Source organism: Ranitomeya variabilis, chromosome 6, assembly GCF_051348905.1.
Source record: "Ranitomeya variabilis isolate aRanVar5 chromosome 6, aRanVar5.hap1, whole genome shotgun sequence".
NCBI classification, from domain to species: Eukaryota; Metazoa; Chordata; class Amphibia; order Anura; family Dendrobatidae; genus Ranitomeya; species Ranitomeya variabilis.
In genome coordinates this window covers 44,274,099-44,291,297 of record NC_135237.1, presented here as the reverse complement: position 1 = coordinate 44,291,297, position 17,199 = coordinate 44,274,099, and the positions used below count along the sequence as shown (strand labels likewise).

Here is a 17,199-nt window from a genome sequence, read left to right as displayed (position 1 = left end):
ATGCGAAATAACTTATTCATGGAGCCCGCAGTCCTTAGGCTCTCAGTCTTTTCAGAATTTCTATTAAGTGATGGTCCATTACTAATTACAATTACAAATAGGCAGGGAGATAGTGGCACCTTTACTAATATAAATAACAGTAGATATATTTCTATTTATTTGTATCACAGCTTCACTCTATATTTTTTCTTTGGACAAGAATAGGCTAGGTTCACATATGTGCTGCTGCCTTTGTTGCTTGGTTGCATCACAGATTCCTTCATTTTCACTAAAATATACAGGACAACATGCAGTTTTTTTTCTGTAAATTATAGACAGCCTAAAGAAAACCTGCAGGAGCACATTATATGTCAGTGGGGTCCGTCTGGTGTCGATAGTGTGAATAATGTAACGATTTATTCCCTGCTAGCGATGCTATTATTCTATTCTTAATGCAGAACACAATAATGGAAATCAGATTGCTGGTGTGAACCTAGCCTTGTATATTACACATTTTTGTTTGTTTATTGTATAGCATGCTCTGTTGTCTTTACTGCAAAAAAATTAACCAACACATTTTATACATCAGAGTGCTCTTAGTCTTGTTCTTATGTATGAAACATGTTGAATTTTTTTTGCACACTGTATCTTTTTGTTTTAATTTCATTTAATAAATTATGTTTTTTAACTACTGAAGTCTACACATCGGAAGCTGAATTGTTTTGCAACATACAGTGAGGAAAAGACATATTTGATACACTGCCAATTTTGTAAGTTCCCACCTACAAAGAATGGCGAGGTCTGTAATTTTTATCGTAAGTACACTTCAACTTTGAGAGACAAATTCTAAACATAAAAACCAGAAAATCACATTGTATGATTTTTACATAATTAATTAGCATTTTCTTGTATGAAATAAGTATTTGATACAATAGGAAAACAGAACTTAACATTTTGGTACAGAAACCTTTGTTTGCAATTACAGAAGTCAGACATTTCCTGTAGTTCTTGACTAAGTTTGCACACACTGCAGCAGGGATTTTGGCCCTCTCCTCCGTACAGATCTTCTCCAGATCTTTCAGGTTTCAGGGCTTCAATGCTGTTACTGAGGGAAGGAGGTTGTTGGCAAAAATCTCTCGATACATGACCCCATGCATCCTCTCTTCAATAGGGTGTAGTTGTCCTGTCCCCTTTTGCAGAAAAGCACCTCCAAAGTATGATGTTTTCCCCACCATGCTTCACGGTGGGGCAGTGTTGTTGGCGTTGTATTCATCTTTCTTCCTACCAAACTTCATACGGGCCTGGACATGTGCTGATGTGAGCCGGGTGACCTTGTGTGCCCTGCGGGATTTTAATCCATGATAGCGTAGTGTGTTACTAGCTGTAATGTTTGAGACTGTGGTCCAAGCTACCTCCAGGTCATTGACCAGGTTCTGCCATGTAGTTCTGAGCTGATTCTTGACCTTTCTCAGAATCACCCTTATCACACAAGGCGAGATCTTGCATGGAGTCCCAGACCGGGGAAGATTGACAGTCATCTTGTGTTTCTTCTTCCATTCTCTAATAATTGTGCCAACAGTTGTTGCTTTCTCCCCAAAATAATGGTGGAATTGTGTTTTATTTATTTATTTTTTCACCATCTCACTGCACTTGGGATTTTTTTTTCTTGATTTGGCTGATATGGCTATCTGGACTGAAGAATTAAAAAAGTTATGGCTTTTAAAAGAAGGGAAGGAAAACATTAAAGTGCAAAAGTGAACAATTGCCTGGTTCTTAATGGATTAATGTAACCTTACGCTGTCAAAAAAATAGAATGAGAAAATCTTTCCTATTTATACAATGCATTCTAATCTTCAGTAAAGGCTTTATAGTAACATTTTATCAAAAGATAAACTGCTGGCTACCAAATCTCTTGAAATTAGCATTTTTTATTTACAGTTTTTTGATTGCATAAATATTTATTTTATGTGACTATTTTTATACTAAATGTTACACATCACCTAACCCACTTATGGTGCATTTGTTAAGCTATGGGATTTGGCATGCTAACGTAGACTATTTTACTAAACAAGGAAATTATTTTTTTACAGTAACATGGCTTTTATATGTAGATGAATACTGTAACATTTATAAATCCTAGTAAAAATCTGTCACCCTATAGTACGCAGATTAGGGTTTTTATGTTCTTGATCTTCCTGGACATGCAGACTTGGTGAGAAACGAGTAGTGGTAGACATGAAATGTGAGCTGTGAAGATTAATATCATGTGAAGTGCTGCATCGAGAGGCTGCACTATATGAGCTGCTGATGGAGAAAGCTGAGCAGAATTCACACCTTCAGTCTGCAAGTATTTTCCAGATCCTATTTACCATTAAATAACTTATGGCAGATTTCCACCATTGGGGACATTTTTTTTTTTCTTACTTAAATGCTTTGAATTGGGGGGTAAAAATATTTTTGGCAATTGGGTTTCATTAAAATTGTTGCACCTTTTGCCTCCTATAGCCGCTGTATTACACTGTCTATTGCCGGCTGCAGAATGAAATAACGGGGTTGGCCACATTATCTTTATTTTATCAGATGTTTTGGGGTCATGGTTTTGTGGCACTTATATTATATAGGTAGGACGGGTTCTTCTCCTGCTCTTGTTAGTGCAGCCTTCCTCCAGGTAAGGCTGCTTTCACACTTGCGTTTTTGTCTGCAGCGTTTTTTGCACAAAAAACGCATGCGTTTTTTTTCCCTATATTTAACATTGAAAACGCATGCGTTTTTTTGCACATGCGTTTGGTCGCGTTTTCAAACGCATGCGTTTTTTGTCTGCATGCGTTCATTTTCAAAAATGCTACCTGCAGTATTTTCTTGCGCGTTTTTTTGCCGCGAAAAAACGCATGCGTTTTTTCGCGGCAAAAAAATGCATTGCTGTCTATGTAAACGCATGCGTTTTTAAGCACATGCGTTTGTTTGCGCTAAAAACGCATGCGTTTTTATAGAAAAAAACCAGAAAACACACTGAAAAGCCACCCACCACCATCAAGGTGATAAAGGGATCCAAACCCTAACCCTAACTCTACCCCTAACCTCACCCCTAACCGTTTAATGAACATTTTCTGACAGTCATATTGCCACGTATTTAAGTGCCACGTATCACGTATTAAAGTGCCACGTATGCCACGTGCCACGTATTTAAGTGCCACGTGCCACGTATTTAAGTGCCACGTGCCACGTATTAAAGTGCCACGTGCCACGTATTAAAGTGCCACATGCCACGTATTAAAGTGCCACGTGGCACATATTTAAGTGCCACGTGCCACGTATTAAAGTGCCACGTGCCACGTATTAAAGTGCCACGTGGCACATATTTAAGTGCCACGTGCCACGTATTAAAGTGCCACGTGCCACGTATTAAAGTGCCACGTGCCACGTATTTAAGTGCCACGTGCCACGTATTTAAGTGCCACGTGCCACGTATTTGAGTGCCACGTGCCACGTATTTGAGTGCCACGTATTTAAGTACCACGTATTTCAGTTGCACGTATTTCAGTGCCACGTATTTCAGTCACGTTTAGGGTTAGGGTTAGGGGTAGGGGTAGGGTTAGGGTTTTCTTGTTTTTTCTTGTGTTTTCTTGTGTTTTTCTATAAAAACGCATGCGTCTAGAAAACGCATGCGTTTTACCGCGTTTACATGCGTTTTTCACACATGCGTTTTTTTAAAAAAACGCATGCAGACAAAAACGCAAGTGTGAAACCAGCCTAACCGATGCAGCTATTCAGGAAGCTATAGCTAGTCGGATAAGCATTTATCCAAAGCTATTCGATCATCCCTAAATATTATGTATATTTTTTTTAAAAAATCACCTTCTGCAGGTGTATTCCTAAAAAAATAAAACAGTCTAAAAATGGCACCGGTGGCACCATCTTATTGGAAAAAAAATTGTATCCACTAAGAAGGCACCAGCCGCGCCTGCACATAGCATCTATCGGCAATCCGAGCCGGTGGCACCATCTTGGAGGAGGTAATTTTTTTCTCTAGCAAGACTTCGCCGCTGGCGCCTGCACAGTAGCAGCTATCGGATCACCAATAGCTTCCACTGCGCAGGTGCAGCCAACACCATTTTCAGACTGATTGTTTTTTTTCTTTTAGGAATTAATGTATACCATAAAAATCTAAACACATATTATAGATGCGATCATGCTGTAGTGCAGGCGCTGACACCTGCCTGCAAAAGGTGATTATATATTTTATATATATATATATATATATATATATATATATTATTCATTATGTAAAATAGGGGGCAGGTCACTGAGGGATCAGTGACTTGTCAGAAGCCATTCTGATGAATTGCTAATCAGAGCACCACATGAAGACCCCACCCAGGCCGCCCCGGACCACGAGCATATCATTAGCTTAAAATTGAAAATAATGATTAAACAACAACCACAAGACGGATTTCAGCAACCAAGGTATCATGATAATCAGCATAACGGCGCCAACCTGACACTGTCTGTAGGTTACTCAGCACAATCCTGCTGACAGGTTGCCTTTAAGTAAGAGAAAAAAATTGTCTGCAAAGATTGACAACCACTTTATCTTAAAAATAGGCTCTAAAAACACAGTTTCAAATAATTCAGAGTTGTCCTTCTTGTGTGTGTGGTCTGGTAATATCCAACAGGACAAGACAACTATCAAATATATATATGTGGGTCTCTCGACTGTCCCGACAGATGAAGTCAAGCGAGAAAAGGATACAGTGTTTTTATTAATTTACCAAATTCATTTGTTCTGCAGATAAATAAACCCCCATCAGATGAGCTGGCTGAGCAGAACATTCATGTGTATGGGGGAATTGGGAAAGATGGCTGTCAGACAAATGTATGGACAGATTTAAACCAGCCCCTGAAAATCCCATAATATTTCCACATGGGATAATAATCAATATATACACTGTTGTTTTGGGTGATTATGGGGATTTATGTTTGTACTGGTATGTATCTACTCTAGAAATCATAATGAAACCAAAACCCATAGTATCATTATACAGTTAAATCCATATATATTTGGACAGAGACAACATTTTTCTTATTTTGGTTATAGACATTACCACAATGAATTTTAAACAAAACAATTCAGATGCAGTTGAAGTTCAGACTTTCAGCTTTCATTTGAGGGTATCCACATTAAAATCGGATGAAGGGTTTAGGAGTTTCAGCTCCTTAACATGTGCCACCCTGTTTTTAAAGGGACCAAAACTAATTGGACAATTGACTCCAAGGCTATTTCATGGACAGGTGTGGGCAATCCCTTCGTTATGTCATTCTTAATTAAGCAAATAAAAGGCCTGGAGTTGATTTGAGGTGTGGTGCTTGCATTTGAAAGATTTTGCTGTGAAGTAAACATGCGGTCAAAGGAGCTCTCCATGCAGGTGAAACAAGCCATCCTTAAGCTGCGAAAACAGAAAAAACCCATCCGAGAAATTGCTACCATATTAGGAGTGGCAAAATCTACAGTTTGGTACATCCTGAGAAAGAAAGAAAGCACTGGTGAACTCATCAATGCAAAAAGACCTGGGCGCCCACGGAAGACAACAGTGGTGGATGATCGCAGAATAATCTCCATGGTGAAGAGAAACCCCTTCACAACAACCAACCAAGTGACCAACACTCTCCAGGAGGTAGGCGTATCAATATCCAAATCTATCGACTTTGCTAAAAAACATCTAAAAAAGCCAGCACAGTTCTGGAAGAACATTCTTTGGATAGATGAAACCAAGATCAACCTCTACCAGAATGATGGAAAGGGAAAAGTATGGCGAAGGCGTGGTACAGCTCATGATCCAAAGCATACCACATCATCTGTAAAACACGGCGGAGGTAGTGTGATGGCTTGGGCATGCATGGCTGCCAGTGGCAGTGGGTCACTAGTGTTTATTGATGATGTGACACAGGACAGAAGCAGGCGAATGAATTCTGAGGTATTCGGAGCCGCCATACTGTGTGCTCAGATCCAGCCAAATGCAGCCAAACTGATTGGTCGTCGTTTCATACTACAGATGGACAATGACCCAAAACATAAAGCCAAAGCAACCCAGTTTATTAAAGCAAAGAAGTGGAATATTCTTGAATGGCCAAGTCAGTCACCTGATCTCAACCCAATTGAGCATGCATTTCACTTGTTAAAGACTAAACTTCAGACAGAAAGGCCCACAAACAAACAGCAACTGAAAACCACCGCAGTGAAGGCCTGGCAGAGCATCACAAAGGAGGAAACACAGCGTCTGGTGATGTCCATGAGTTCAAGACTTCAGGCAGTCATTGCCAACAAAGGGTTTTCAACCAAGTACTAGAAATGAACAATTTATTTAAAATTATTTAATCTGTCCAATTACTTTTGGTCCCTTTAAAAACAGGGTGGCACATGTTAAGGAGCTGAAACTCCTAAACCCTTCATCCAATTTTAATGTGGATACCCTCAAATGAAAGCTGAAAGTCTGAACTTCAACTGCATTTGAATTGTTTTGTTTAAAATTCATTGTGGTAATGTCTATAAACAAAATTAGAAAAATGTTGTCTCTGTCCAAATATATATGGACTTAACTGTATGTACGTAGAATTATTTTATTTTTGTATTATTGCAATAATACATAAGATTGCAATATTATCATAACAGATATTTTTCAGATCCTAAGTGTATTTTCGAAAAAAATGCAAATAACCTATTTTACTTTATGGGCGCAGAAATGCTGCAGAAAATCTGCAACATCAAAAACTCACCAAAAGCTCATAGTGGGAAAGTTGCCAAAAGGAATGAACACATAGAGTTTTTGATTTTTTAGGAGCCAGTCTGCTTCCAAAAACACCCGAAAAAAAAATCGCTTCAAAATGCTTAAAACACTCTACTTACTCATTACTATTGTAAACCACTTTTCTTTTTTTTTATGTTCTGTCTTCTGAGCATTTTTTTCCACTTCAGCTTTTGAAAAACACCTAGTGGAAAAAAGAAGGAAATGCTTGTCACTTCTTTGAAGCAGCTCCTAATAGAATCTCCTCTATATTAAGCCCTGTCAAACAAGAGGATACAAAAACAGTCTGTTTAAGAAAACGATTCTGGAAAAAAAATGCTCCTTGAACTCCTCAAAGAAGAAGCCTTCCATCAAAAAAATTATTTATGCACATATCGTTAAGGTGCATTTAGACTGGTCAACTCGTGACCATTAAACGGCCACCGATCAGCTAAATAGAAGCTGATTTGTGGTAATTTAATAGCCTGTTTGCACAGGCTTATGGCACTTTCCATAGAATACCATTGTTTTTGGTAGCACATTTTCTGAGTACACCAGATAGTGTGCTGCAAAGGCCGGAGTCACACTTGCGAGTGCAATGAGAGAAACTCGCGCGAGTCTCTCGCATCAATACCCAGCACTGCCGCCGGCACTCGGGACCGGAGCGTGCGGCTGCATGTATTTCTATGCAGCTGAACGCTCTGGTCTGAACGTGCCTGGTATTGAGGTGAGAGACTTGCCCGAGTTTCTCGCATTGCACTCGCAAGTGTGACCCTGGCCTAAGAATGATGATTTTTAAGCGACCTTAGAAATCATTTCACCCGACGAATGAGCGAATTGCCTATTCTTCAGGTGATTGTCTAGACAGGCTGATTATCGGGAAACTACCATAGTGTTCCTAGGAATACTCATTCCCAATAATCGGCTAGTCTAAATGCACTATGCTGTTTCTGACCACCATGACTGGACTTGTACAGAAATCTTCTGACTACAAATGTTCATGAAATTGAATAGAAACCGAATTGTTTGTATGATATGGTAATACAGGGAGGAAATGTCAAGTTAAATATTTATATTCAGTGATATAGTTCTTGGTGCTGTATAAACTAAGGGAATGAGAAAATGTGAGCATATACCTTAAGAACCTGTCATGCGACATCTATTCTCCCTGACCCCCTCTTATAATTACACATGCTCGGCTGAGCATGGATGTGTTCTCCCCATGGGGAGGGAAGGAAGACACTGTCAGAGGCCTCTTATCAACTGTGAGAACAAAAGGACCATCCCCTTACACATTAGATGGCTGGCCAGTTACACTGAAATTGGTGGGATTGACAGATGTTCATCTAATAAGTAGGAGCATCTATACTTAATGGGATTTCACCAACTTTACCCACCCTGGAATCCCTCCTGTGCGGGCGTAGGAGTTAGGGTACCGTCACACTGTGAAATTTCCATCGCTGCGACGGCACGATTCGTGACGCTCCAGCGTCGTAGACTGCGGTCACACTTTGCAATCACAGCGCTGGAGCGATGCCGAAGTCCCCGGGCAACCAGGGTAAACATCGGGTTACTAAGTGCAGGGCCGCGCTTAGTAACCCGATGTTTACCCTGGTTACCAGCGTTAACGTAAAAAAACCAAACAGTACATACTCACATTCCGGTGTCTGTCCCCGGCGTTCTGCTTCTCTCCACTGTGTAAGCGCCATAGCCGGAAAGCAGAGCGGTGACGTCACCGCGTCACCGCTGTGCTCGCTTTCCGGCCGGCAGACGCTCACACAGTGCAGAGAAGCTGAGACGCCGGAGGACAGACACCGGAATGTGAGTATGTACTGTTTTTTTTTTTTTTACGTTAACGCTGGTAACCAGGGTAAACATCGGGTTACTAAGCGCGGCCCTGCGCTTAGTTACCCGATGTTTACCCTGGTTACAAGCGAACACATCGCTGGATCGCTGTCACACACAACGATCCAGCGATGTCAGCGGGTGATCAAGCGACGAAAGAAAGTTCCAAACGATCTGCTACGACGTACGATTCTCAGCAGGATCCCTGATCGCTGCTGCGTGTCAGACACTGCGATATCGTAACGATATCGCTAGAACGTCACGAATCGTACCGTCGTAGCGATGGAAATTTCACTGTGTGACGGTACCCTTAGATTTAGTTTTAAAGATCTTTCAACTCAAAAGGCAAAGTAAGAGTGTTAGGCCTCAAGGATGCGAGTGTAATATTTTTCCATTTTATACAGAGCCATAATAGGGCACCTGTAGACGTACCCAAGTCATTACTATATCTCTGTGCTTCTAAGATTTCATACTGAGTTGTTTTTTTTCTGGCATCCTCCCCTGCTTGCCATAATATGAAGGTACTGTTTCTCAACAAGTTCCTAATTTGCATCCCACTTCAGTTTTTCATTTGTTTCTTTTGTTGTTGTAAAAAAGTAGAGGTGCTACCTAAAAGTCAATGTGACTGGTACAAATTTTTAATTAGGGTTTGCAATTTTTGGGGAGGTTGCTGAACACAGTTTTATTTTTGCCATTTGAGTTTATTTGTTGTTTGCCCCTTTTTACTTTCAGTTTTCTCTTGTGGTGTTAGCTGCTTTTTGTATCGGCTTAATCAGTAATTAAAACCCGCTTGCAGCAATATAGTTTATTCTTTGATCAGAATTAATAAACAGTTAAAACAGATGGCTGTATTGCAAAAATCGCTTTCATGGAGAAAAGCAGGCCATCCTGGACTGTCTGTCAAACAGCACTTTGTGATTGCCAAAGAAAACCAAATTAGAATGACATGAATGTAAATTTAGTGACTTGTATATATTTACTATACTGAGATGGCTTATGCTCATTTCTGAAAAATATGATGACCAATTACTATGACTTTATTGTAGCATACTGAAAGATTTTAAAAAACAACACTTCATTGAAAAGACTGCCACAGATTTTCACTTCCCCAATCTTCTGAACATAAGGAACTCTTCTTTAAGAGGTTTGTCCTTCCAGAAAGGCATTTTTATCTTAGGTTTAGGTGGTCGTCTCAAAGAGGTTTAAGTGTATATAAATAAAGGCATCACAACTGCTTATAAGCAAAGTATTCAGGAAGGCCAAGCATAGCCAGAAACCAAACTACTTCACTTGTAAAAGTGGCTCGAAAAGAATAAAGAATACATGCTCATCAAATACACATTTGTTTAGTTAAAAGTTCCAGAACAGTTAACAATTACAATATATGAGGCCACAGATAAAAGGAAATGACAGATTTGCAGCTGACTGTGTAATTGAGTATATTCTATTGTTTTCTGATATCAAATTGGATGAAGACAAACTGCAGAATTATTACAAGGGATAACTGTCAGGAAGTCCAGAACAACATCTGCCGGGATTGTGAATATTGTATCTTACATATTTCCACCATATATATAAGTAATCTTTATAAGCAGCAATTTTCTAAGTTATGTTCTTTCTGATTAGTGCTCTATAAATAAATAAACAATAATACAATAGATATATAATTTGCTTTTCTTCTACCCTTCTATTCCACGGCGGATGCTTCATATCTTATTATGTATTTATTCCACACTGGAAGTTTGACACTTTATTATCCCCTTAATTCCATTCACGTGGAGACTTGGGCCAGTGCAGAATGCTGTATTTAGATGTAGTATAAAACCTGAAAAAGGAGATATATACTAATTTTATAAATTATGTTTTACATAAACCAAACTCTTATATCACATATCAGAAAAATCATAGATCCTGTTTCTCAGTGACAAATGACACTTAATATTCTTATTGTGCTTGGAGGATCCATTGTTATGCGCATTTACAATTATTTCTTATCCCGTTTGTGTTAAGTTCTATGCAGTTTTACAGATACAGTTACATTTTATCGATTAATAAACATGACTGTGAGATAAAATAGTATAGATAACTACACAGTCTAGATGGCTACGATATTAGCATTGATAATATAATGAAAACCTTTCTATTGCCACCGACACATTAATATTATGACTGTCTGGGGAGCTACAATTTTTACTTAATTATCAGATCTATGTGTCACGATCATTGCCTATTCTTGGGTTGCAAAAATAAATCTGTGCAATGTTTTGTTTAATGGATGGAATTAAAAGCGCAATTGTAATTTATGAAATTCTAAAGTCATAGATACATTACCAGCAAGCTGGGAATATTAATAAGGCTATTATATTAATGAGGGCTAAAGCTGTGTGAAAGCTGAAGGACTGACATACCTCCTTCTTCCGCTTCATTCTAGTTTTAATAGGAAGAAGTGTTTCCTGTAACCTTGGGTTCACACAGGTCCTATTTGTAGAGAGTCTATTTGTGTTTAAAATCCGCACCAGCCAAATGTTACATAATAGCGATCAGGAAAACAAGACGTGTCATTCACATAATGCGTTTTTTTGTAACAGACATTAATGCGACATTTGCTTTTTTTACATATTTGATACATTTTATTTTCAGACAGAATGGAATTAAAGTAGCTTCTGGCATGTTAATCAATAGAGAAGAAAATGTATGTAATAACATTGATTTTGCGTACAGAACTGAAGATACTTTTTTCCAGCTGCTCCTAAAGAAAACTATTTGTTTAAATAAGTAACATGATGCCGATTGTAATGCCGCAATATCTGCAACTGTCCCATTAATCTGAATGTCACTTATAGAAAAGCAAGTGCTTGCTGCCCAAATATCCCCATTCAGATGAATAGAACTTCTTTTCAGTTAAAGATATTTCTGCAACAAAATCTGTAGCATGTGATTCCACCCTTACGTGTGAAATCTGACATGCAGTTTTTGAAGCAAATACAGGAGCATTTGTTTTTCCTCTATAATACATAGGTTATGATATTCAATAGATATATTCAACCTCTCCTATATTTCAATGCTGATATTCCTATATGGAGTTAACTAAAACAGAGAGGTTGTATATTGTATGGAGTTATTAGCACTAAATTCAGTGTCTACAGTGGATAATTCATTCTATGGATCCTCCTTCAGATCTAATCAACTGCAATGTAGGGCCTATTCACATGCAGTATTAAAAACTACCATGCAAATGCGTGAGCCTGAGACCTTGTGCTTTTTTTTTTCTCTATAGGTCTACGCCTGACTTTGGCTAGAAAAAACGGTATGTATAAATTGGGCCTAGCTGTGGTTTTCTTTGTTTGATAGTTGTAAAGCTCCAGTATGGCCAAAGCTCCCCCGTGCATGTATGAGGGGCTACGGACATGATATATGTATATATATATATATATATATATATGACTCAAAAAAGAGGCAGCACTCCATAGTTAAAGTGAAACATGTGGTTGGTTTAATCGACCCACATAGCCGGGCGATGTTTCAGCTCAATCTGAGCCTTTATCAAGGCTTGATAAAGGCTCAGATTGAGCTGAAACGTCGCCCGGCTATGTGGGTCGATTAAACCAACCACATGTTTCACTTTAACTATGGAGTGCTGCCTCTTTTTTGAGTCTTTGTGAATCTGGTGCAATCGTTGGACTGGTTGCCTGGGGCCTTGCACCCGAAGATAAGTACAAGTGTAGTGCTGTTCCTTTTTTACTATATATATATATATATATATATATATATATATATATATATATATATATATATATATATATATATATATATACACACACACACATATATATAAAATGCAGTTTCTGAGGCTATGTTCGCACGTTGCTTTTTTATACAAATTTGTGGCTGCATTTTACAGTACCAGTAAAGTCTATGAGATTTCCGAAGTCTCATGGACACAGCATGTTTTTTCATTTCTTGACTGTTTTGTCAAAGAGCTGCGTTTTTTGCAAAATGCAGCATGTCACTTACAGTATTTTTGCACTGTTTTTCAACCATTGAAAGCAATGGGTAGTGCCAAAAAAAACCTGCAAAAAATGCAGGCATCAGGTTTTTCTGCGTTTTTCATGCCAAAACCTGACAAAGTTGAATCAGAATATTTTTTCATGCGCTGAAGTTTATTGGCATGCACAAGAGAAATAATGCACCAAAAGCGCAGCAAAAGCACGGCAAACACTCAGCAAAACCTGCTTTTTTACATTGCTTTTTTACTGTCAAGAAAGCAGGTTTTGCCAGCGGAAAAAAAATGCATAAAACCGCAACGTGTGAACATAGCCTTACGTTACGTTCCCACAATGAGCTTTTGACATTTCAGATTTTGCGGCATCAAAAACATGTTCAAAAAAGTGCACACAAAAACACAATGAAAAAAGGCAAGTAACCTAATTTACTTGCAGAAATTCTGCAACATCAAAAACTCACCAAAGGCTCATCGTGGGAACATATTCTAAGATTATATTCCCGCGATGAGCTTTTGGTGAGATTTTGATGTTGCAGATTTTCTACACCATTTCTGCACCCATTAAGGCCGGTTTCACAGGTCAGTGGCTCCGGTACGTGAGGTGACAGTTTCCTCACGTACCGGAGACACTGACACACGTAGACCCATTAAAATCAATGCATCTGTTCAGATGTCATTGATTTTTTGCGGACCGTGTCTCCGTGTGCCAAACACGGAGACATGTCAGTGTTCGTGGGAGCGCACGTATTACACGGACCCATTAAAGTCAATGGGTCCGTGTAAAACACGGACCTCACACGGACGTTCTCCGTCTGGGGTCTGTGTGCGTGCAGGAGACAGCGCTACAGTAAGCGCTGTCCCCCCCACATGGTGCTGAAGCCGCGATTCATATGTTCCCTGCAGCAGCATTTGCTGCAGAGAAAATATGAATAATAGTGTTTAAAATAAAGATCTATGTGTCCGCCGCCCTCCCACCCCCTGTGCGCCCCCCCCGCTGTTCAGAAAATACTCACCCGCTCCCACGTTGGCTGTCACTCCTTCCTCTCTACCCCGCGCCTTCTACTGTATGCGGTCACGTGGGGCCGCTCATTTACAATCATGAATAGTCGGCTCCGCCCCTATGGGAGGTGGAGCCACATATTCATGACTGTAAATGATCGGCCCCACGTGATCGCATACAGGAGAAGATGGAGCCAGACCAGGAAGCCGCGACAGCCAACGTGGGAGCGGGTGAGTATTTTCTGAACAGCGGGGGGGCGCACAGGGGGTGGGAGGGCGGGGGACACATAGATCTTTATTTTAAACACTATTCTTCATATTTTCTCTGCAGCAAACGCTGCTGCAGGGAACATATGAATCCGCGATGTGGTACCCACTCGCCATACGGGCGGCACACGTGTGCCGCACGTATGGCCTACATGAGTTCCCAGGCACACGGACAAGGATAACTCTGGTACCGATTTTTTCCGGTACCAGAATTATCTGGACGTGTGGGACAGCCCTAAGTAAAATAGGTTACTTGCATTTTTTAAAATATGCAGTGTAAAAACTCACCAAAAATCTCATCTTGGGAACGTAGCCTTTTTTTTATAGTTCTAGCAAACTTGTATGTATAAAAATCTTATGACAACTGGGCTTTTATTTTTGAGGTGTAAACTGACCTGTGATGCGTGTTTCAAATTTGCATCAAGTCATTTTCTCTTGCGAGGACACTGAGTTTTCTGTGTGGATTTCTCCCATAGAATGACATAAGATGCTTAAAATCTGTAGATAAAAACAGATGTGTTTTTAGTGCATTTCTCCTGCAGAAATACAGCCACTTGCGGATTTCATTTTTAGTGCATCAGAGTTTTGTTAAAGCCAAATAAGTAAAAAAAATGCTTTTTCTAAAATGCAATAAATACATGTGTAAAAAAAACCCCCCCAAAAAACCAGCAACCAAAAACGCAGCAAAAAACCCCGCATGTAACCTTATTTATCTAGTAGGTGCAGAAAGTCTGCAACATGAAAAACGCACCAAATACTCATCGTGGAATATTTGTTGATGAACTGAAAATTTGAGCTTCAACATTTAGGCTACGTTCCCACAATGAGTTTTAGGTGAATTTAAAAAAAAAAATGCAAGTGATCTATTTTACCTAATGGATGCAGAAAATCTGCAACATTAATTAAACTCACCATGGGAAGGTCGCTTTACTCACATTCAGAGAGCAGATTTGAAATGTAATGCTGATTCTGAGCATACAGTCCATGAGATTACATAAAGCATTGCTATGCCAGAAATGCTCTATTTAATCACAATGCCCATCAATTTAATTAATGGTTCGTGTGTGGTGAATGTAATTCTGCCCTTCCGTCTTGTCTCCGTGTGCTTCCCTATCATGGTGATGGAACAGGCCTAGTTCTGATTAGATTATCATTTGCTGTGTAATTCCTGGAGGCCTTACAAGTTAAAATAGCAAATCGAGCAATTTCTCTCCCATTACGCTAACAAGAGTGGAACGCTGATTTTTCTCCTTGTCAAGGTGTTACCGTATATACAAAAAGTCTATCTTTCTTACAAAGAAGGAATAGATTACTGGGTCGAAAATGATTATTATTTTTTAATTATCTTAAAATGGTTACCAAAATGCAAGTTAATTAGCCATAATTTGTTCTGACTGTGCAGCAACCCATTCAGTTTTACATTTATAATTGTCTCTTTTGATAAGGGGTAGACAGAAAGAAATTGCAACGTATTAATGTCATTGTTTTCAGGAAAGATTTCTCTCTGCCTTTGTGCCATTGGAAAAATGATAGGGTTTACTTGTGGCCCAAGGCTTGTTTAGGACGGCAATGTATCAAGTGTGACCTGCCGGAAAACAAAACTAATTCATATGCCTGGTAGGAGGATGAACGTAATGAAGAACAATTCCACAGCAATATTATGGAACCCCAGCTAGGAGTATAATAAGCCGAGCACGCTACAAAGAAATCAGCCTTACATAGAAGAGCGGAAGATTCCATATCCCAGTCTGATTATATTTTAGTGGCATTGTATTCAGCAGAGCTCAGCATGTACTGTCAAGTGTATCAGAGAATCTTCTACATTTCCATGTTTTGCCGTCCCTAGTAATGGCGTGGGGTTTAAGTATCATTCAAATGGAGGGTAATTGGAGTAATTTCATCGACAAACATAGTGATGATGTCATATGATACATGGGAATTACAATGGGATTGTTTTGTAGCATGTACCATGAATTTTTACAAACCTGATTCAGACATGTGTAACAGTCCCAGAAATGTCTTTAAAAAATCTGCTGTGTGAATATACCCTTACAAACATTTGGCAAACATTTTAGTAATAATCATAAAGTCTCCTTTACCTGCACATATATTTTCATTTTTCTAATATATACATACGTCATAATTTTCAAGCGTTTTTTATAGTGTTTTTTTAAACGCATTTTTGGTGGTGTTTTTAATTAGTTACATTTGTACCATGTATTTTTTCCAAGTTCAGTAGAGAAGCCAAAAAATGTCATGCATAGAGCATGCTTGTAGATAGCAAGCTCGCAAAGACACGGTCATGTCTTCTTCTGTACCAGTCTGTTATTGTTCACATTTTTTGTACTTGCTTTGTATTTTATTTTAGGCATATAAACCCCCTCACTTGTAGAGCATCCTGGAATTAATGGTGCCTTAAAATTATTACTGCTACTACTATTACTACTAATAATAATACATTTGTAACTAAAAGCCAATGTCCCTAAAAATGTAATAAAAATGCCACAAACCAAAATGCATTGTATGTAGAGTATTTCATGTTGTGTTCTAGACCCAGCTAAGAGAAGAGGATTTCCAATAGTACTTCAAACACTCCTGGAAAATATCTGTACAAAATGACACAAATTAGCAAAAAAACCAAAAACAACGTTCAGTTAAACACATTCATTCAAGTACACAAAATAGACAACTACATCTCCAGCACAGCAAGGTTAATGTTTTATGTTTTTTTTTAATGAATTATTCATCGTGTAGTTTTTACCAGATGAAGTAAATAAAGAAAAATTGCTGCCCAAAACAAAATTGAAAAACTTTCTACTGAACATTATAACCTAAAATGCAATGTAAAGAAATGCCTCAAAAGCTAAATCTGACTGAAAATTCATCGTTTTGCATTTTGCATGAGGATTTTTAAAAGTTTTCACATGCTACAAAATGCACATAATGAATGATGTAATTATGATATGAATTTGTTAGATAATTAACTGATATGATTCAAAGACTAGGCACAGACAGTCAGGATGCATCCAAGTACAGTGGGGCAAAAAAGTATTTAGTCATTCAGCAATAGTGCAAGTTCCACCACTTAAAAAGATGAGAGGCGTCTGTAATTTACATCATAGGTGGACCTCAACTATGGGAGACAAACTGAGAAAAAAAAATCCAGAAAATCATTGTCTGTTTTTTTATCATTTTATTTGCATTTTATGGTGGAAAATAAGTATTTGGTCAGAAACAAACAATCAAGATTTCTGGCTCTCACAGACCTGTAACTTCTTCTTTAAAAGTCTCCTCTTTCCTCCACTCATTACCTGTAGTAATGGCACC

General features: G+C 38.7%; 1 long non-coding RNA gene across 1 annotated transcript; it reads right to left on the bottom strand.

The window, feature by feature from the left end:
• Positions 1 to 10,291: 10,291 nt before the first annotated feature.
• On the bottom strand, positions 10,292 to 16,478 carry LOC143783402 (uncharacterized). The gene is made up of 3 exons (XR_013217149.1): positions 16,383 to 16,478; positions 14,268 to 14,370; positions 10,292 to 10,428 (listed from the first exon to the last, which is right to left on the bottom strand). It is a non-coding gene; the product is annotated as an uncharacterized LOC143783402 (long non-coding RNA).
• Positions 16,479 to 17,199: the final 721 nt, after the last annotated feature.